General features: G+C 37.3%; 1 pseudogene; it reads left to right on the forward strand.

The window, feature by feature from the left end:
* The first annotated feature begins 1,301 nt into the window (after positions 1-1,301).
* The window catches only part of LOC127490926 (cyclin-I pseudogene), a 36,186-nt pseudogene continuing 13,365 nt past the window's right edge, over positions 1,302-24,122 (forward strand).

Genomic DNA, 24,122 nt, shown 5'->3' on the forward strand with positions numbered 1-24,122 from the left:
ATTTGAACCACCTTCCACTGCCTTCCCAGGCCTATTAGCAGGGAGCTGTATCAGAAGCAGAGCAGCTAGGACTTGAACCAGTGCTCCAATATGGGATGCCAACATTTCAAGCAGCGGCTTAACCTACTGCACCAAAGTGCTGGCATTCAACTATCTATTACTTGATTTTGGTTTTGATATCGTTGTTCTTGTAGGAACATGGCTATCTGAAGGTTCCTCTGTATATTCTTTTTTGAGAAGCAGACAGACAGAGCAAGCTTTCATTTGCTGGTTTACTCCCTAAATGCCTAAGTGCCTGGAACCAGGCTACAACAAAACCAGGAGCCAGAACTCATGGATGACAGGATGTCAGTTACTTGAGACATCAACACTGCCTCCCATGGTCTGCCTTGGCAGGAAGCTAGAGCCAAGAGCCAGAGCTGGGAATAGAAATGAAGCATTTTTCTGTGGGACATGGGCATCTTAAAAACTAGGCAAAACACTCATTCTTCAATTCTCTTAATATGCAATCTTTTTATGAAAGCATTTTTCTAACCATGTATGGTCAATAAAATACAACTATTATAATCTCATCCACCCTTCAAAACACTGGGACTTTAGCATGATTGCTTTATTTGATAATAATCTTATTTATTCATTTAATATTGCCCAAAATTTATTAAGTTTCTATTTATCTTTGTATCTGCATTTCCTGGTACTTTAAGTTCACATATACATCAACATTTTATTTTTGATGTATTATCCTTCCAGGTATTTGAATCAGGAGATTATCGAGGTACCTACAAAAGGCCAGAAGTGGATGCTCCAATATGATGCCTATATATACCTTAAATAAATGGTTCATAGAACCTCCAATCCTGTCATTTCTCATGTTGAAAGAGCTTGCAGAGGTACAGGACCATATGCCCTCACACTGACTGAAATAATCACAGATCTTGAAGAATTTGAAATGAATAGACCAACACATCACAAGTCAAGACTATATCCTTAGTGGCCTGGAAACTACAAATCCCCACACTTAAATAATCTATAGTTGGTTAAATTAAGAATATTAACTGATTTATCCTTTATAAAACTTACTTTCTGCAGTGGTCAGCAACTTCCTTTGCTGTTTGATGTAAAATTAAATATCTACTTCATATTAAGCTAGTACAATGAGTTAAAATATTAAAGAGACAACCATAAGGATGGAAAGTACAATTTCAGAAGAAAGTCAAGCACCAGGAGAGAGAGTTTTCAAATGGAATAATGTAGCAACAGAGAGTTCTTTCAATAGCAGAGTAGAGTCAGCAAGGCCGCCCATGACTGAACTTTATCACAGAACGCAGACTTGCATGGCTGAAAAAGATAATGCTTCAGTGCCAGACAGAAACTGTGCGGTGAGCTTGGCAGCACAAGCAAGCACTTTCAGCAGGAAGGCAGATGAGGAATGTGGCAGCCCGTTCACTTCCAGAGGGAATGGATAAATAGCTAGGAGTCTAAAAATAGACAATGCCATGCTTTCTATTAATTGAAAATAAAATGATGCCTTTCTTCCCACTTCCTTTTGATGAATATTAATCACTTCTTGCTATTTTAAAATTAGAAACTGCACTAAAATAACTATGGTACACTAGGAAGCAGGGCCATAATTTTCTTCATTTGCATTACTTAAAACACATGAGTTGCAAAACATTTTCATACTTTATACACATTGTGTCATTCTATATCAACTTGTCAAAAGACACATTCACATATGTACCCATGCAATAAATATTTAGCATCTATTTCAGCTGTAATAAATGATATTCTTTTAAAAATCTACAATTTAAAAATAAATTTACATGTATATACTACTAGAAAAACTGTAAATCACAAAATGCTTTCCCAAGGGTAAAATGAAATTGTATTAGAGATGCATTCTATTTGAAATACTACCAGTTATTTCTTTTAATTTGTCTTTAAATGATACAACAAGGAAAATATTAGAAAATATTAGTATAGGAACAATTGTATATGGATGTGACTTATTTAACTGTTATACTTGAAGTTATCATCAGTATATGTCCAAAAAAAAATGAATAGGCACTAACAAAATTGGTTTTGAAAAGAATCATTTAGAATCTTTAGCATGTTGGAGTATTTCAGTAGTATTTTCATATCTGCAAAACAGAGTGGAAGAGTAGTGACAAATAAATTAGAACAGATCATATCCTAATGCTGGAAATTTTGTTTAGTAAATCATGAAAAGATGATACAAAATGAAATTATTATCTTTTCATAATGCAAATCTCTCCAATGTATTTCCAAAATACTCTAATTTGTAAGGATAAGGAATATGAAATTTTATCAGTATTGAAAAATGGATTGTAACATTTTAGCACTATATTTGTCAGTATTAAGTTTTGTATCCAGGGACACATGATTACAGGCGAAACAATAAAAATAGGAGCTTAGGTTATGTAATGTACTTACTACCCTTGAAGAAAAAAGATAAACATCTAGACTCTCATTCTGATTAAACAAATATTGATCATAATTAAGGCCCAAGTTTCTATCCCCAACATCCTTAACTATTTTATTACACCACGCACTTGAACAGTTTCTCATCTGACCAAATACACTCATTACAATGGTTAGCTTGGAATCTATTCAGATAACATGACTCGTTTCATTGTGGCTTTTTGAAGGAAAAGCTCTTCTTCCATATCTAAATGTCTGAGAATTAAATCTACCCAATTTCTGTTTTTATAATAACCTTATTTTTTATATCTGTAACTGATCATTTGTCTAAATGACAATCGCTTGGGGTCAAGCAGCCAAGACATAGGAAAAAGGATACTGAGAAAACAAAGTAGTGAATGCATCTTTATAACTGGTAAGTCATTTCACTAATATCTCACTTGTTTATCAGGTCAAATAGATACTTTATTGTAACCAAAAAACAAACAAAAATCTAGAGTGAATTTAATTAGTCTCATAACTATGCATTCACTTACTGATCTGTGTCTCAGAATTAGAACTGACAGAATGACAATGATGATCAAGACAAATATGTAAACCTGACTGAGAAGTTAACTGCAAAAGACCAAAGTCCATAATAAAGACAGGTAAAGATGGGTGAATTATTTTATCTCCCTGAATTGAATACCATTACTCTTACCACCATTTTACAGTTGAAGGATTTGAAAATGAGAGTTTTTAAGTCACATACATAATTGTGTATGAACTAAAATTAAAATATAGACATCTTGAGCTAGTCAGCAATTCCCACCCTTATGCTATACCAGTGGTTGGAATTTGTTTCACTGAAGTTTTATAAAAATAAGTAATTCAACAAGGATTAGATCATGCTGCTGAGGTAATAAAATGCCCATGAGAGATGTAACTAGTGGAGGTGACAAGAACAAGTGCTTCCACTCCAGCAGCAGCAAAACTATGAAGCAATTAACACAGTAGCCAGGAACTTGCTGAAGTTTAGAGATGTTGGTTTACATCTCTGAAAATGAGAAAAAAGGTTGAAAAAATTGTCAGTGAATTTGAAAATGCACTAGGACTGAATAAGAGTGCACAAGTGAATTGCTATAATATCAGTGATGCCAATGGAATTTCACAAAAGGAAAGCTCTTATGAAACCATCTTCTTTTGAATAGTCATTCTACTGTGTAAAAGAAATATCAACATCATAATCATTAGTTTAAAATGGAATTTTATATTCATACATTTCTATATCATTCATGATTTTCAGATATATTCAATGCATGATACTACAAAATAAATCTGCAACTTTACAAAATGATTCATCTGTGTGTGTAATATATATATATTTTAAAGTTGATGCAGAAGCAATTTTATCTTATCAATACTGTAATTGACTAAAACAATTTTTAAATAAATAAGCAAAAACTGTCAATAGCTCAATTTAATTAGCCCTAATTAAATTTCATTATGTCACTAAATGTAATTACACAGTTTTTGGATGAGGTTACATTTCATAATTCATTAAATGTTACTATTGGTCATGGACATTTTATCCTAAATAAACTGATACTTATTTATGGTTACTTTTATGATATAAATTAAACTTCTAATCTTTTTCTAACAGTATTTATTTGGATGGGTTTTTAAGTTTATAGTGTTATAACATGTTCAATGGCAGAAATGTCATATGACCAAAAACTGTTATTAAATGCAATCAAATTTGTTTCTGGAAGAATTGAATCATCCAAACACTTGAGAATTCTGTTGCTTTCCCAAATCTAATTTAACCTCACAGATATTAGGCCTTTATAGTTTCTCACCACTACCATTCCCTGAGGAACTGTAAGCCAGCAGATTGAGCAGTTCTTAAAAATTTTAGAATTCTCTGAATTAAATTACTCTTGTATTTTTAGACCAAGTCATATTTTACTTCTACAAGGTTACTGTGTAGTTACAATTTCTTTATGAAGTTGACAATAAACTTAGCTGTCTGTTGCTTATAATCTACATGATAGTAAGTGCTATTTCATTCATAAGAAATACCAATTAAAAATACCAATATTTTTAAATTAGGGGAGGGAAGATGATTCAGACAAAAATTATTATACATAATAACCAAAGATGGTACCTATGTTGATAACCCCTTTGGGTCGATATATATATCCTAGTTAAAATGAAAATATCTTTTGGACCAGAGAACACTTTAGACTCAGTAATAACAATAACATCCTTCTTGAACAAACTAGCACTTTATAAATGGACTAGCACTTTATAAATGAAAATATCACTAAATATATTGAATAGACTAGAATATTAAGGGTAAAATGTACCCAAAATTTAAGAAACAAAGTTTTATTCATGTCAAAAGGTCTGCACAAGCAATTTACATGTAATTTTGCACTGTTTCTTATAATGGTATTTAATAGCTCTATGTGTTAGCATTAGTAGTAGAGATATTTAAATGTTTGATTCATTAATATCTACATATGTATATTACATAGTTTCTCGGGGATTGTATTGTAGACATCTAGCAGAAGAAAACAAGACAGCACTGTGGTACAGCGGATAAAACTGACAACCCTGCTGGCATCCCACATGGGTACCTAGTCCTGGTTGTTCCACTTCCAATCCAGCTCCCTGCTAATGCACCCGGCAAAGCAGCTCAAGATGGCCCAAGTCCTTGGGCCTTTTCCCCACCTTGAGGGAGACCCATCAGAAGCTCCAGGCTCTGGCCTGGCCCAGCCCTGATCGCTGTGGCCATTTGGGGAGTCAACCATGGGATGGAAGAACTCACTCACTCTCTGCCTCTCCTCTTCTCTGTAACTCTTTCAAATAAATAAATAAATCTTAAAACTAAAACATGGTTTTGCCCTCAGGTAGGCAACGTTTAATAGGAGAGATGAAAACAAAAATAAAACTACCAAGCCATTTTTAGATATCATAAAGAGAATTCACAAGAAGTACAGTGAAAGCATAGAGAATTAAGTGATCCATTTGGTTAGAGAGTAGGTTCAAGAAAGTCTCTGGGGGAAAACCTTTGGCCTAACAGTTAAGATGCTGGTTGGAATGCCCATGTCTCAAATTAGAACGCCTTCGCTTTAGCTTGGTTCCACCTTCTCAATGCAGACCCTGGGAAGCAGCAGTGATAGTTCAGAGAATTGGGCCCCTGACACACATATGGAAGAGCAAGGAGAGCATGTTCTTTATTTTTATCTCTTGCCTTCATTCTGTCTCTGCTTCTCAAATCAATTAAGTAGTGTAAATAAAAAGAGAAAGTTGTTAGAGTTTAGTGTTAGAGAATAAATCAGATTTGGTAAAGGCCAGCGCCACAGCTCACTAGGCTAATCCTCCGCCTGCGGCGCCGGCACCCTGGGTTCTAGTCCCGGTCTGGTCGCCGGATTCTGTCCCGGTTGCTCCTCTTCCAGTCCAGCTCTCTGCTATGGCCAGGGAGTGCAGTGGAGGATGGCCCAAGTGCTTGGGCCCTGCACCCCATGGGAGACCAGGAGAAGCACCTGGCTCCTGGCTTCGGATCAGCGCGGTGCGCCAGCCGCAGCGGCCATTGGGGGTGAACCAATGGAAAAGGAAGACCTTTCTCTGTCTCTCTCTCTCACTGTCCACTCTGCCTGTCAAAAAAAAAAATTGGTAAAGCAAGGACAACCATGCTTAGGTAGGAAATTCTTATTGTCAAAGGGTATAGTACTCAGATTAAATAGATTAATAGAATAAAGTAAAAATGAGCAAGAATCTTTAAAACCTAACACTGCTCAAGACAAAATGTTTTATATCAAGAATTGGCAAACTATGTCCCCTAGACCAATTTCAGCTTGTAACTGGATTTTGTACTAGTCTGTGAACCATGATTGATTTGCACATTTTTAAAGGCTATCAACAAATCAAGGAACAGACTGTTACCCAAAGTACCTAAGATATTCATTCTCTGGTCTTTTAGCAAAAACATTTCCAAAACCTACCTTACTATAAAAGTAAGGGATCCAAGGGAACCAGTGAAAGAATGGACCAAAAGTATAAAGCAAAGCAAGCAAGAAAAAAATACAGAAAGTGGGTCACAGTGACCCTAAATATAAATTGAACCTATTTCATAAGTGCATTCTATAAAGAAGGGATAAAAAGCATGTTAAGTATTAGCTCACTTGGGGAAAAACATTGGAAAAATCAGTGTTATATATTTTAATTAAATATTTACTATGTATATATCAATAATTTTTAAGTATTTATTTACATATTTGAAGGGCAGCACTACAGAAGAGAAGGCAGAGACAGAAAGAGATTGATCAATCTTCTTCTGCTGGTTCACTCCCCAAATTGCCAGGAACCGGTGCTTCTTCCAGATCTTCCATGTGGGTACAGGTGCCCAAGTACTTGGGCCATCTTCTGCCGCTTTCCCAGGCACATTTACAGGGAGCTGGGTTAGAAGTGGAGCAGCCGGGGCACGAACTGGAGGGATATGGGATGCTGGAATCTTAGGAGGTGGCTAACCTGCTATACCACAATGCTCGCCCAATCAATAATTCTTTTAAAAACTGACTATTAGAGAAGGAGAGAGAAAGGGAGGGAAAGAGAGCAAGAAAGCACACCCAATGTGCTGGTTCATTCCCCAGATGCCTGCAACAGCCAGGGCTGGGCTGGGGTCAAAGTCAGGAGCTGCAAACTCAATGCTAGGCTTCTATTTGCATGGCACAAGTCCAGTCACTGGAGCCATAACTGATGTCTCTTTTTGCTAATGCATATCTTGGATTCTTAAAATAAGTATCAAACCTATAAACTTCAATGTGGGATGCAGTTTTAAAGTGTGTTAACTGCCAGGCTATATGCCTACCCCAATAATTCTTCAACCAATATAATGATTTGTTTCTAGCCTGAGCCCCAGACATAAATAACCAATAGTCCCTTCCACAGTTGTATTAAAGTATCTACTTGAGGGGCTAATGCTGTGGTACAGCGTGTTAAATTGCTACCTCGGACACAAGTTATAATAGCTTGGTCAAGTAACCTTTTGAAAATTTCTGGGGCTGGTGCTGTGGCATAGTGTGTAAAGCCACCACCTGCAGTGCTGGCATCCCATACGGGCGCTGGTTTGAGTCCTGGCTGCCTCCACTGCCGATCCAGCTCTTTGGTATGGCCTGGGAAAGCAGTAGAAAATGGCCCAAGTCCTTGGACCTCTGCACCCACGTGGGAAGACCCGGAGGAAGCTCTTGGCTTCGCATCGGCACAGCTCCAGCTGTTGTGGCCAATTGGAGAGTGAACCAATGGATGGAAGACCTCCCCTCTCTGCCTCTCCTTCTCTCTGTGTGTAACTCTGCCTTTCAAATAAAGAAATCTTCAAAAAAAATTTCTGCCGAAAATAGAAAAACTACATATAATATTACATGTAATGATGAAAGACAGTATTTCCTCTCAAAGATCAGGAAATAAAGAAAAGATGGTTTCTTCTCTCAGTATTTATTTATTTTTTTACCATTTTATAAGAAATACTAGCTCTCAGTTTGCATAAACTTAGGAACCACAGTTTTGAAATCAGGGTGAGAATGGTCTGAATGTTTTTTTCTAACCACTATTCTCAATGTTCCTAAACAGCTTCTGCTTTCTATGTAAAGGAAGTAGCACTCAGATTCTTCAAATATTGGCACTAAAATCAGGACACTCACGTGTCAGTCCATGGCTAATCACAATGGAACTCTTTAAGCCAGAGTCCCACTGTTAAGATTTCCCCAGGGCAGGCGCCATGGCTCACTTGGTTAATCCTACACCTGCAGCGCCAGCATCCCATATGGGTGCTGGGTTCTAGTCCCAGCTGCTCCTCTTCTAGTTTAGCTCTCTGCTGTGGCCCAGGAAGGCAGTGGAGGATGGCCCAAGTGCTTGGGCCCTGCACCCACATAGGAGACCAGGAGGAAGCACCTGGCTCCTGGCTTTGGATCGGTGCAGTGTGCCATCCATAGCAACCATTTTGGGGGTGAACCAACGGAAGGAAGACCTTTCTCTCTCTTTCTCACTGTCTATAACTCTACCTGTCAAATAAATAAATAAATAAAAAGAATTTGAAGCCTGTTTCTGGTTCTCTGTCCACTCTGTCTCTCAAATAAAAACATGAATAAATATTTAAAAAAAAATTTCCCTGAAAGGACATTGTGGCATAGAAGGTTAAGCCACAGACTATGATACTCTGGCATCCCATAAAGGTGCCGGTTCGAGTCCTGGTTGCTCCCCTTCCAAGCCAGCTCCCGCTAATATTCCTGGGAAAGCAGTAAAGGATGGTCCTAGGGCACCTGCACCAACATGGGAAAAGCGGTGAAGCCCGTGCCTGTTGGAGCCATTTGGAGAGTGAACCAGCAGATGGAAGATCTCTCTCTCTACCTTTCAAATAAATCAAATGAATCAAAGATTCCCTGTCTTTTTCCCTTGAGACACTGCTACTAGAAACAGGACACCACTTTGATTTTAAACTTTTGTAAGGCTTTGAGTTTTATCCCTATTATGAACTGACATAATGATATTTTTCTCAGCTTCATGAAATATATATATATATATATATATATATTCCCTGGTAACATGGCCCACTTGCCAAGAAGTACGGAGTAGATATTTTTTGTTGTTGTTATTCTTATATTTAAAATGTAAATTTCTAATTGACAAATTCATATGCATTTATGTACAACATGTTTTAAAATATTTACACATTGTAAGATTGCTGAATTGAAAGAATTAACTTATGTATTTATAGGTGCTTTTTTCAAAATATTTCTAATATTCTTCACTCTTCATCTCTCTATAACACAGCAGTCCCTTTTGTATGACCCCACCATCTACCAACATTTCTTCACACTTTGATAACAGCCTAAACACTTCCTATAAAACCCAAGGAATGGGAATGTTATATAAAGGACTTAGGAGCTCAGTAAGTATTTGCATGGATCAGCTAGATAATAGACCAGCTGATGAACAGTGCTTACCACATCGTTGGAGGAGACGTTTTTATAAATAAACATACAGCCATGAATCCAGACAGTATGCATTCAAGTAACTAATGCGTTAAAGTAGGTTGAAGTACCCAGTACAATACAGATTTATAATATTAAAAAAAAAGCTTCAAAAGAAGGAACAGATAGAAGACTCTTAAAGGAAATCTGGAAGAAAACATCACAGAAACTAGGAAGCTATGATAGTTAATTTAGTCTTCTCTGTTGCCTTCACCCACACATTCTGAGAGAGACAATTTAAACTGTTAGAATAGAGGTGTAAGATAATAGTTTCTTAAAATATGTGGATCTTCCTTTATCGAGTTCATTGAATGTATTTCAAGGATGCTCTTCCAAATACCCTAATGAAATTCCTATCCTTGACATGTCACACTTAGGTTGAGACTCCAGAGGGTTCCTGTTTAGGTAGTACCTTGATATACAATGAAACCTAATTCACTGCCATTAAACCATTCACCTTCTTTTTAAACTCTTTCCAAAATTACATCATTCATGTCTTTCTACAATAAGTTTTAAAAGACAGAAAAATGATTACTTTGGACAGAAAAATGATGATTTAGGTTTATTCTGTGCGTATGTATATGCCTGAATGCAACTGTATGTGTCTATGACTCATATTGGAATGAATTTTCTAGGAATAGACATCTTTAAGATGTACAAAATCTGTGTTCTCCTCACATCCTTTTTGTCTCATCTAAAAACATCTTCCTAGGGTGCCTGAGTTCATGTCCTAGCTCCAACTCCTAACTCCAGCTTCCTAGTAATGCGGACCAGGGGAGGCAGGTGATATCTCACACAGTTGGGTCCCTGCCACCCATGTGGGAAACCTGGATTGAGTTCTGGCTCCTGGCTGTCATCTGACCCAGATCCTACGCTGGTCACTGCAGGCATTTGAGGAGAGTACCAGCAGACAGGGTCTCTATCTCTCCCCTTCCTTCCCCTCCTTGTCTCTGTCTCTACTCGTCTCTCATTTTTAAAAACAATTTTCTTAGATATAAGCTAATAGTGCCTTAAGAGAAATATATAAAATTAAATATTTAAAATACCCATGTAAAATTATACATTTCTTATCACTAGAGAATAAAATTACCTGAATTTTGTGTGTCCTATTACTTTGTACAGCTATTTTCATTTTTATTTGTACATATGTGGCATTCTTCCACCTTATCACAATTTTTAAAGATAGTTTGTATTATTTAAAATAACATCAATTTAAAGTTTCTCCATTTTAGTTCCTTTTCTAAAAGGTAAAGAATGTTGTGTTTAAATTACTCAGGATTACAAAATCTTGACTCCATATAAATACTTTTCTTTTGTTTCTTCAAACACCTGAAGGGTGAGCTAATCACTGATACGCATTTTAAATATTTGTTTATTCATCTGAAAGAGAGATCTTTCAGCCACTGATTCACTCCCTAACTGACAACTACTTGCCCAGGCTGGGTCAGGTGGAAGCCAGGAGCCAGGAATTCCATCCTGTTCTTCCACATGAGTGGCAGGCACACAAGTACTTTGATTATTCTCTGCTGCCTTGCCAAGCAGCTTAGCAGGAAGCTGGATCAGAAGCAAAGCAACGAGGATTCAAACCAGAGAATCAATATGGGAGACCAGCACTGGAAGCAGCAGGTTAACCTGCTGCACCACACTGCCAACCTCTATTAATATATATCTTAAAACACTGCTCTGAAATATGAAAGTTACCTAGAATTTTACACAAATGTGTTCTTTTTTTAAAAAAAAATGAGTGCTTCAGTGAAAATATTCTCAGGCCAAAAATAATGCCATCACATTGATTATGGATTATCATTTATAAAATTAAAAAACTTGAAGGACAATATAATTTTTATAACTTTTAACCAGATAAATCGGTTTAAAATAAATATTTTATTACAAATGTATTAATTTTTATTTTTACTATTTATAGGCACTTTATACAGATGGATTAAACTTTTAGGTGATGTGGCTGTTATTTTGTTAATACATAATTTTTTTTTGACAGGCAGAGTGGACAGTGAGAAGGAGAGACAGAGAGGAAGGTCTTCCTTTCCCGTTGGTTCACCCTCCAATGGCCGCTGCGCTGCAGCCCGCACAACGCGCTGATCCGAAGCCAGGAGCCAGGTGCTTCTCCTGGTCTCCCATAGGGTGCAGGGCCCAAATACTTGGGCCATCCTCCACTGCACTCCCTGGCCACAGCAGAGAGCTGGCCTGGAAGAGGGGCAACCGGGACAGAATTCGGCGCCCCGACCAGCACTAGAACCCGGTATGTGGGAGCCACAGGTGGAGGATTAGCCTAGTGAGCCGCTGCGCTGGCCAATTAATACATAATTTCAATACCTTATGTCAATCCATTGTTATTTGTAAATCTTAGTAACATGTGCTGGCTATATACTCCACCACCAGTAACCACAGTTTGTAAGAGGTTTACTGGGGACTCACAAGATTTGTCAATTAACTTTAAGCAAAGCAAAAGGAAGCTCTGTTATCTTGCTGACCTGAGGCAGTTTTAAGGTTAGAGCAAGGCACCTCTGGAAGTTAAGCAACTACTTTCCAAGGGACAGTGAGAGAAGGGCCTCCATCATCCTTGAGAACTGCCATTTCATGAAGATGTTTCTTGGTACTTAAGAAAGACAGAGTTGTAAAACAGTTAACATCCTTTTAAAATGATTTACATCTAAAACCAGTAGGGTAAGTTTTTACAATTTAGTAATGTAAATACTCTAAGGAAAGGGAATTCAACTCCAATATTTACAGTCTGAAAGGAGAACTATGCTCAAACTGACTAGGGAACCTTAAAGTTGTCTTGGTCACCTCTAAAATCACAGATAAAATTTAAGTTTTGGCCGGCGCCACGGCTCACTAGGCTAATCCTCTGCCTTGCGGCGCCAGCACACCGGGTTCTAGTCCCGGTCGGGGCGCCGGATTCTGTCCCGGTTGCCCCTCTTCCAGGCCAGCTCTCTGCTGTGGCCAGGGAGTGCAGTGGAGGATGGCCCAAGTGCTTGGGCCCTGCACCCCATGGGAGACCAGGAGTAGTACCTGGCTCCTGCCATCGGATCAGTGTGGTGCGCCGGCCACAGCGCACCGGCCGCGGCAGCCACTGGAGGGTGAACCAACGGCAAAGGAAGACCTTTCTCTCTGTCTCTCTCTCTCACTGTCCACTCTGCCTGTCAAAAAATAAATAAATAAATAAAAGTTTAAGTTTTGACATTGCTCACCATAATTATGTGAAACCATTTCTTAGAAATTATTTTAATGCAAAAATCAGTTATTTAGCTACTTAGAGGGATGAACAAAATTTGAATTTCTGACATTTATTTGATTAATATAAAACAACTGACCTAAATCAAAGCATGCATTGGAAACAAATAGTTTATATTTTCATAATTATCCTGATCTCTATTTGGGGCAAGCCTTGTGGTGTAGCTTTGGCACTACTGCATCACACACTGGAGTGCTGGCTGGAGTCCCAACACCACCACTTCCCATTCTACTAAAGCATTCTGGGTGGCAGTGGATGGTGCTCCAGTACATGAGTCCCTGCCCTCATATTGGAGATCCACTGGAGTACTAGATTCCTGGTTTCACCTTGTCCAAGCTGTGGCTGTTGTGGGCATTTCCAGAATAAATCGGCAAGTGGAAGATCTCTTTCTCCTTATCTGTCTCTCTATTGCTCTTTCAAGCAGATGAAAATAAACATTTTAAACCCTATGAAATATTTTCTATGAAAATAACACTGACAATAATATTACTTTTCTGAGTATTTATTAAGTGCATTTGAGTAAATAAAAGGTAAGGATTCCTTATGCACGTGAGGCCCAAAGAAACCAGATCCCTCAAGATTAAGATTCGACTGGTATATGTAAGTTATGCCATCCTCTCTAGGATGACCCTTATGACTAATATGGTTCCTTGATATATATATATAAAACAGTCATAGGTCATATCATTAATCCTATTAATGAAGGCCAATATATGGAGATTCCTAAAGAAATTAAAAATTCAATTGCCATATGATCCAACAATGTCTCTTTCAGGTATAAACTCAATGGAAATGAATCTACCACCTCAAAAACATATCTACATTCTAAAGTTCATTGCAGTATTATTCACCCATAGCCAAGACATGCAAACAACCTAAGAGTTGATCAACAGATAAATTTATTAAAAAGGTCATTATATATATTGTATATATACATATATAAACACACACACAATGGTTATTCAGCCTCAAAAAAGGAGTTCTTGCCACTTGCTACCACATGTATGAAACTATAGCATATTGTATTAAGTGAAGTAAGTCAAGCAAAGAAAGAAAAACACTGCATGATGTCACATTAAATTTTTTTAAATGTTAAACATAAACATACAGAGATAGAAAATAAAACAGTATTTATTAGGAATGGGACAACAGGAAAGAAATGGGGAGATGTAGGTCAAAGCATACAAAGTAGCTGATATGTATGATGAACAAATCTAAAGATTTAATTTATAATAGAAGGACTATATTTAATAAAATATAGTTAGTAATAGTGTATGTTTAAGACTTTCAAATATATATTAACAATAGTATCTTATACTAAGAACTTTTGCTAAAGGAGTAGATTATTGCAGCTCTTGCCACGGGGAGGAAAAAAAATCAGTAGTTATGTGGGATGATGGATATGTTAATTTCTGTGTAGAAACCATGAATATATACACATACATATGTGTATATATATATGGTACTTATGTTGTATTAAATATTCACAATTTTATATATATCCATCAAAAGGTGAATTTTAAATGATGGTATACTGAAATTTTGATATTTCATAGCCATCAACACTGCTAACAATGTTGTGTTTATAATTACTACACATATACATGTATAGAGTAAAAGAGGTAGAAAAATTATATTATCTCAAAGTATCTATATACCTTTGGGTATCTTATATACAGACACACAAAAATCATTAATAAACAGCTGAATTCTGTAGGTAGAAGGGAAGAAAACTGGGCTATTTCTGAAGATTTCTAGAGATAAGAGCTGGTATTATAAAACACAGTCTGGTATAGGAACACAAAAAGCTTCTCATTGGTCTCCTGACATTGATTATTGTTCTTTATTATTCAGAATACATTGACATCCCTTGTGTCCCAAATAGAATTCATGTATTCAAAACTTTACAGAAATCTGTTGCCACTTATTCATCTAGATGCAGAGCCATGCCAAAGTTTTTAAATGTTAAATGTTGTTGCCAGTTCTAGCTCTCTACTGTATAGATTTGACTTACTAATCACTGTAACCACGTTTTTGACCTCTGCATTGTTTTATCTATGTGCTTCTCTTAGCACCATTCCACTGAGTTTCTCCATTTGAATATTTAGCTTTTCAAGACAAATTTGATGGGCCTGCAAATCACTATCCAATATATTGCTTTCACGTTATGGTATCATGGTATAACGATCAGAAATAGAATGTCTGACATCCATTCAAGCATTCATTTCTAAGGGTTGTATACAATTAAGACCCATGTAATGTTTACAGAGCAGGAACCTGAACTTTAGCCTACAATCTTTCTTTAAAAATATGCTACAGCTGCCACGCCTGCTCTGGGCTAGTAACACAGACAAAACTCATATTTCCAAATCCTCTTAAGAGGATTTTGAATGCCTTAAATCAGAAAGCACAATCTTTTTTTTTTTATTTTTTTTAAACTTTTATTTAATGAATATAAATTTCCAAAGTACGACTTATGGATTACAATGGCTTCCCCCGATACCGTCCACAATCTTGATTTAGAAATATTCTTATATGCACTCTAACTCATTGCTGAAAACTTCCTTCTTATAAAATATCTGGCTTCTTTCTACCTTTCTCCTTATTAATGCATGTTGCAGGCTGATCCATTGGCATTGATGAGCAAATAGTTGAGTTTTCCTTTTTTCTTGCTCTCCTCATTAACCAGCTGTTTCTGACTCCTCCAGAATTAGGGGGGAGGAGGCAAAAGAGGAGACAAGGAGCAAAGAAAAATTTTCTACTCTTAGCCGGCGCCGCGGCTCACTAGGCTAATCCTCTGCCTTGCGGCTCCAGCACACCGGGTTCTAGTCCCGGTCGGGGCGCCGGATTCTGTCCCGGTTGCCCCTCTTCCAGGCCAGCTCTCTGCTGTGGCCAGGGAGTGCAGTGGAGGATGGCCCAGGTGCTTGGGCCCTGCACCCCATGGGAGACCAGGAGAAGTACCTGGCTCCTGCCATCGGATTAGTGTGGTGCGCCGGCCACAGCGCACCGGCCGCGGCAGCCACTGGAGGGTGAACCAACGGCAAAGGAAGACCTTTCTCTCTCTCTCTTTCTCTCTCTCTCTCTCTCTCTCACTGTCCACTCTGCCTGCCAAAAAATAAATAAAAAAAGAAAAATCTCCACATTTTGTACTCTGCAAATATCGAAAGCTTACTCTGTCTTGCTTCTACTCATTACAGCCCTATCCATTAGAATTACCAAGATTCACTATTGACCTTGATACTCCTTTAACTTGGCAAGTATCCTCTTCCAGAGTCTAATGATCCACTCCACAGACATTCTATGTCTTCCCTATGGGCTGTTCTTTAGGCCTGGGCAGGATCAACACCATCTTGACTCTTACAAATGGTCCATAGAACACACCGACAGACTTTGGCTTAACCACATCTAAGCATAAAGGATAAATCTAACACAGAAGCCCTCTTCCCCTTACTCCAACTACTGCAACAGCTATTCATGAGAAGTGCAGTATCAGAAGTCGTGAGATATGAAGAAAATTAAAAGTGTAATGAAATACAGCTATATACATATCACAATAGAAAAAAAAAATAATGAAATAGGCAACATCCAGCACTAATGAGGGTGAGAAGAGACTGTGATCCTTTGGAAAACAGCTTGGAAATTTCTGTTGACATTAAATATACACTTATCTGGGCCAGTGTTGTGCTTTAACAGGTCAAAGCTGCTGCCTGCAATGCCAGCATCCCATAAAGGCACTAGTTCGAGTCCTGGTCACTGCACTTCCAATACAGATCCCTGATAATGTGCCTGGGAAAGCAGCAGCAGATAGCTCAAGTGCTTGAGTCCCTGCATATGCATGGTTGTAGTCATTTGGGGAGTGAACTAGCAGATGTAAGATTTTTCTCTCTCCCCTTCTCTCTGTAACTCTGCCCTTCAAATAAGATAAATCTTTTTAAAAAAATAAGTACATACTTATCATATAACATACTAATTCTACTCCTAGATACTGTAACAAAATGGATGAAATCATTATACTAAGTAAAATAGGCCAGACACAGAAAGAAATTTCACATATTTCCTTTCATATGTGGAAGAATATAGGTATACCACTTTTTTCCTGATCGTATGATCCTTGCATGAGTTTCATATATGAATATTCTCACTTTAAAGAAAAGTAGCATGGGTTTATAGATTTATAATATATAAGTAAATTAATATGACAGTGTTAAGAATTGTTAAATCTGAAAAAATTAAATATTAAAAAAAGAAAATATGTGCTTAAAAAGCATGTGCCAATGGGGTAGACATTGTGGTGCAGTGGTTTAAGCAGCCACTTGGAAAGTTTACATCTCAAAGTGAAGTGCCTGGTCTGAGTCCAGATACTCTGCACTTCTGATCCACCTTCCTTTTCATGTGCTTGGGATGATGATCAAAGTCCATGATTCCTTGCCCCCACATGGAAGACTGAATAGAGTTCCTGGCTCTGGCCTGAGCCAATCCTGGCTGTTATAGCCATTTTAGGAGGGAGCTGAACTGAGTGAAGAATGCCTTTGTCTCTCTTTTGTCACTCTGCATTTCAAAGATATCTTTTTAAAAAGTAAAATTCACTATTTACTCTTTCACACACACACACAAATTTGTTTTTTTCAATTAATAAAGAAAATAATATAAAATCCCCAATAATAGGAGTAAATTTTTGATTTTTACTTTTGGCTTCATTTACTTTGAACAGCTTTTTCTGAAAGTACTAATTTCTTAAGAAAGTTACATTTCAGTTGCTGTTATGCAGTCTAAATATTTCTGAGAGTGTAGTATTAATCATTTGGAGGCTACTGATTAAATATTTGTCAATGAGAAACCAGAAAATTATATCCTTTCATAGAATATATAATGTGTTTATTAAAGTTATACTAAAATACAGGATAGAGTTTGTCACCACAACTCTTTGGAGTATTTTCTATAATGATAAATAAGTCATTTGCAAGGCAAAAGTCACAGATATCCTGGCATGGAAGTAATAGGAAAACAGCATGAGATTGAGCTTTGGTGAAATTGAAATTAATTTTCACAGTTTAGTTGCTGGGTGGTCTCAGATGACATGGCTGTTTAATCTTAGCTGGTACAGGTGTGAAAGTCATAATATGAAAACTGACACATTCAAATAGAAAAAGAGACAATATTATAATTAGAATTCAGGCTCATAGTAAAGTGTGAAAGCACAATATTTTCAATGCAATCTCTCTGAATTGTAGGAAAACTACATAATTTTGGAAAAACAAATATGGTTGTTACATGGTTTTCATTTTCTATATTACTTGTAGCAAAATCTATCCTTGGCTAATATTTATGATCAAGAAATTTAATTATACTAGTGCCTCAGATCAATGTTTAGAGTCATCCCATGGATGGAAATATGCCTAATTGCATGGTACAAGACTCATTTTTTTTTCCATAGAGGTATTGTTTCTAAATTAGGACATGTTCTGTCACATTTCTATCTAATTAAGATACTAATATTTTTTGTTTGCTCAAGCTATGGAAATACATCCATAGGCAATTTTGAGGAGTTTTTTCCAACAAAGTTCTAGATATTGCATCATAAGTATGTATGTGTGTGTTGGTCCCCCTCTTCGTGGAGGAACGACACAGGACCCTGCGCTGTTCTTTTGTCTGCTCGGCCCTTCCCGGGTTTGCTGCTGGTCCTTCCCGGGTTGGCTACCATCCTTCCACCTCCGTGGAAGGGCGGTTCCCCCTGCCACTTTCCCCACTTCTGTGGGGGAGCGGCACACCGCCGGCCGGCTCTCTCGGGGGCTGCTCAGATGTTCCTTCAGATAGATGTTCCTGGTGCATGTTGTCTCTCTCCTCCTTTATAGTCCTCTTCCACCAATCCCAACTCTGCTACCCACACGCCGAGTATGCTGCTCTCCTCCAATCAGGAGCAGGATCAGCTCCTGCAGGTTACTGGTCGAACTGGGGGCAGCTGTGTAAAAGTTTTTTACTCCTCTCCCAGCGCCATATTGTGGGAGAGCAGATGCATAGAATAAGTCTTAATTCCAGTAACTTAGTCTAGTCTGAGTTGCTCCCCACATGTGTGTGTCTACACATATCATAAATTAAAACATTTTCTTGAGGCCAGGATTGTGGTGTAGTGGGTAAAGCATCCACCTGCAATGCCAGCATCCCATATGGGTACCAGTTCATATCCCAGCTATTCCACTGCCAAACCAGCTTCCAGTTAATGTCCTGGATAAAGCAGGGGAAGATGATCCAAGTGTTTGGGTCCCTGCCTCCCATGTGGGATACATGGACAAAGCTCTTGGCTTCATACTAGCCGAGCCCTGGCCATTGTGGCTGTCTGGGGAGAGAACCAGCAGATGGACTCACTAGCTCTGTCTCTTCTCTCTGTAACTCTTACAAATAAATAAAGTTTAAAAAATTCTTAAACTGAGTCTCCATCAATGGTATATTATGAATGACTAGGTTCTTTTTTTTTTTTTTTTTTTGACAGGCAGAGTGGACAGTGAGAGAGAGAGACAGAGAGAAAGGTCTTCCTTTGCTGTTGGTTCACCCTCCAATGGCCACCGCGGCCGGCGCACCGCGCTGATCCGATGGCAGGAGCCAGGAGCCAGGTGCTTTTCCTGGTCTCCCATGGGGTGCAGGGCCCAAGCACCTGGGCCATCCTCCACTGCACTCCCTGGCCACAGCAGAGAGCTGGCCTGGAAGAGGGGCAACCGGGACAGAATCCGGCGCCCCGACCGGGACTAGAACCCCGTGTGCCGGCGCCGCTAGGCGGAGGATTAGCCTAGTGAGCCGCGGCGCCGGCCCAATAACTAGGTTCTTAAAACATATTAACTGATCATGTATTTGTAAGCAAAAGATGGCATTCAAGTATACAAATAATTTGAATTCTTCACTATTTGAACATGTTTTGAAAAGACAATAAGTGTTTTCAAGGCTGTATGTTACATTTTAATTAGATTGTTTAAAAATATGGAGCAAGGAAAATTTTATATTTATTCTTCATAAAATCCTCACAATGACTCCTCCTTTAGTTAAGATGAAGGCAAAGTAGCAACATAGGCTGCATTTACTTCTGAGTTGTCCTATATGTGGAGAGTTATCAAGTAAAATTTCTTCAGAACATGTCTGTAAAGCAAGTGTAGAACATACTATTATAATAGGAGGATGTCTGTTTCATGCTGTACAATACAAAAATATGATAACAAAAATTAGATGTTTCTACTCACTTGACTTTCTTTAAAATAATTTAAAAAATTCAATTTTGATTAGATCTTTAAGAAACTGAAATGCATTCTATTACACTGTAAATAATATATCTAAATTAAATAGGTTTTAGGTACATAATGCTAGACACTGAATCAAAAAGGAAATCCGGGATTAAGACAACTGAATAGGGAAAAGAGATACTGATTCTGACCAGGGGAAGATGGCAGAAAAAAAGTGGAGGAAATGTATTCCCAGGGAAGAATTAGAGAGAAGATGGCAGTTGAAATTCTACAGAAAGAAGATGAGCAGTGTGGAAAGTATGGATGCGGAGCAGTGAGTGGGAAAACAATCCACAACCCTTCAGGGGGCTGGAGGAAACACTGGTTTGGAGGAACAAGGTGAGGGCACACTGTGGCAGCCAACACCACTGCTGATTTTGCCTGAAGGAGAGCCCAGGGAATGTGCCATCTTTAATTCCAGTCTAAAGTCCCCACAGAGGGCAGGGTATACATGAAAGCACATTTTTTATACATTATGGAATATTATTCAGCCAAAAAAATGAATGAAATCCTGTGATTTGCACAAAACAGATACAACTGGAAGCCATTATATACTTAGTGAAATAACCCAATCACAAAAAGACACATAACATATTTTCCTGATCTGTGGTAGCGAATAGAGTACAAAAGATGTAATGTATAATTGTTTACATTGTAATGTGCATAAGATTATTCCTGTGCATAAACTGTTGAGAGGAAATGGCTTAAAATCTCTGTGACCTTAATTATTATCTTATAACCACACAAGAAATATTTAAATGTTACATCATCATTGGCTGTATTTCACTGAAAGAAATTATAAGTGACTAATTGACAAAAAATATTGTATCTGGTCATTTGTACATTCAATTATTATTTATAACCACTGTCTATATTCCCAGTAACCTGGGGTCTTTTTGCTTTTCCTGGTTAAACTTCTTATTTGGTGAAGTATTAAGCCTTTCTACTGTAATGTAAAATTAAAATGTGTTATCCTAAAAACAAAACAAACAAACAAAAAAAAACAAAAAAAAAAAAAGGAAGGAGGACTGGGAGGTGGAGGGAGAAGGGAGGAGAATATCATTTTATTCTTAGACTTGTATCTATAAATAACATTGACTGTAAAAAATAAAATTAAAATTAAATGGAAAAAAGGAAACCCAAATTTTCAGTGCCTTAACACTAAAATTTGATTACTCATTCACATTACCATCCAGTGTGGCTGCCACTAACAAACCTTATCTTGTCAATCTGTTCATCTTGTGAATCTGTTATCTTTAACACATGGCCCACACTGTTGAAGCACAAGAAGAAAGAAAACAAGATTATGTGAATGAGAGACAGCAACTCAAGTTTGATTACTGTTCATGTCCCTTTTTTTCATAATCTATTAAGCAAAAAAATAAGCTGCATGAGAAGAAAAGAGTGGAGGCTGGAACACATAATATTTCTATGTGCCGATGTAGGAAAACTGTGTTTGGGGAAATAGATGATGATTCATCATAAACTGTACACAATAAGAAAAGTTCAATAGCATATATGCATAAAACGTGAATGACATTGTTCTGGGAATTCCAGAGTAGGGCTACTGAAATGCTGGTTACAATTTGGCATGAATAATACAACAATAATAATGGTATTTGATGAATTTTAAGTGCTCTATTCACTCATACTTTCCTCATTTCAGGAAATCACAATTGGCTTCTCAATGAGTAGACTGTGGGAGCTTCTTATATATCTCAAAATGATATTAAATCATCTGTTATCATTAGGTAGGGTTATTTTTCCCCTTTTTTACTAGACTGGTTTGTTTCTTTGATTAACAAATTATATTTGTGTATATATTTCTTTTCCTATGGAAACAAATGAAGAAAAAAAGGAGTGTATTTTAACAAGTTAAAAAATGTTGTAATGAAGTATCACTAAAGAACTATAGTTACAGGTACTGTACTAAGCAGTTTACATTAATACTGTATTAATTCACAAAATTTTACATTAAAATATTTTTATTATAAAAAAGATGATTTTAAATTAAGAATGTTTCATTTTATGAATAGATCCTGGATCACAGACAACAAGAATAGAACAGTAATTATTCTTTATTGTAAATATATATTATATGTAATTAGCCTGCCATCAGTGTCCCTGTTAGATGTTATTTTCTTGGCTCAGGGTAGATGGATCTTTCTTGCTTTATTGTTGTTGGTTCAATATTCATTTCAGCATGCACAGTATAACGGTATTTTTTTGTTATTTTGTTTATTCACTATCAATTTTATTAAATCTTGAAAAAATATATTGTAAATATTTATATATACACATATATACGGCTCCTATCAGTGTATTTAAACAAATAAATTTGAAATATTTATCTGACATTTTTTATATACCTTACCACAAAATTAGAATATCATTTATATAAACCAGATGCAGGCTATAATTCCAAAGAAAAAACATGACTACCTTAGAAATGGACTTATAAACTACTACAGATACATAAAACTAAATAACTTTTGTTACAGTTTTCCTCCATATCAAATATCTGCCAAAACCTTCAACTTTTCTTTATATACAATGGCTAATATTATACTATATTCCATCTTGATTTAAATACTAAAAATTATACCTATTTTGACAAGAATGATTTTTCTGGAAATTTTTAGTCTACTTTTTTGATTTTAAAGTCTATAGACAAAATGGAACAATTTTACTAATAACCTGTCAGAAAAATATGTCCGAAAAAACCTGTAAGTCTGCTAAGAAAAATAAATTTGGATATTGAAGTGGTTTTTTTCCAGATTAAGGAATTTTTAGTGTTATGAGTAGTTCTTGAGACCATATTCTGAGTTCCTTCTCTTGGTTAATCTAACAATTGTATGTTTATATTCTGATTTTTCTAAAAAAGTAGATTATCTCTAAGATACCTGAGAATCATACCTAACTTTATTTCACTGCAATTGCATTTCATGAATTTTGTAATTTAATTTTAAAGGCTGAAAACTAATTTTAAATTCACCACTTGTTTATGGAAGATAAAATAAATTCTATTCATAATCTTACCAGGAATGTTGTTGCTATTTTATTATAGGTTATGTTTCTCATTGGAAAGACATAATCAAAGTAATAATTTCAGATAATGCAAGGAAACTTGGGTTCTTTTAATGCACTTACAGATAAAGAATAAACACTTCACTTGAATCATGGCTATGGTTGTGATGATGAAAATGCTTTTCAGATGTTTGATGTTTCCGGATGAGTGATAATATGATCAAGACAATAGAAAAGTGTATCTGTTTGCTTCATAGTCATCTGTGTACTTGTTCTTTTTGAAAGTTTAAAATGGTTTTTTTTTTTTTTTTTTTTTTTTTTTTTTTTTTTTTTTTTACAGGCAGAGTGGATAGTGAGAGAGAGAGACAGAGAGAGAAAGGTCTTCCTTTGCCGTTGGTTCACCCTCCAATGGCCGCCGCAGCCGGCGCGCTGCGGCCGGCGCACCGCACTGATCCGATGGCAGGAGCCAGGAGCCAGGTGCTTTTCCTGGTCTCCCATGGGGTGCAGGGCCCAAGCACCTGGGCCATCCTCCACTGCACTCCCTGGCCACAGCAGAGGGCTGGCCTGGAAGAGGGGCAACCGGGACAGAATCCGGCGCCCCGACCGGGACTAGAACCCCGTGTGCCGGCGCCGCTAGGCGGAGGATTAGCCTAGTGAGCCGCGGCGCCGGCCTAAAATGGTTTTTAATACCTAATATTCTACTTCTTCATAACCATACTTATTCAAAATAATGGTAGCAATATAACTGATGCTTATAACTATTGGTAAGTCAAAGGAATGGCAGCAGTTTTATAAGGTCCAAGAGGAGTACTTTGGGTCTCCTGTTGGAAATAACTACTTACAGTGAAATATTACAGTGTTATTTGGAAATGGACTTCACTGGTATAAATGAACCTGTCACAATGTGGGGCAAAGACTAAATACTTTGTATATTTAACTTTTAAAATTATTCATTTTGGCCGGCACCACGGCTCACTAGGCTAATCCTCCACCTGCGGCGCCGGCACCCGGGGCACTGAATTCTGTCCCGGTTGCTCCTCTTCCAGTCCAGCTCTCTGCTGTGGCCCGGGAGTGCAGTGGAGGATGGCCCAAGTGCTTGGGCCCTGCACCTGCATGGGA

The sequence above is a fragment of the Oryctolagus cuniculus genome, chromosome 11 (genome assembly GCF_964237555.1).
Source record: "Oryctolagus cuniculus chromosome 11, mOryCun1.1, whole genome shotgun sequence".
Classification (NCBI taxonomy): domain Eukaryota; kingdom Metazoa; phylum Chordata; class Mammalia; order Lagomorpha; family Leporidae; genus Oryctolagus; species Oryctolagus cuniculus.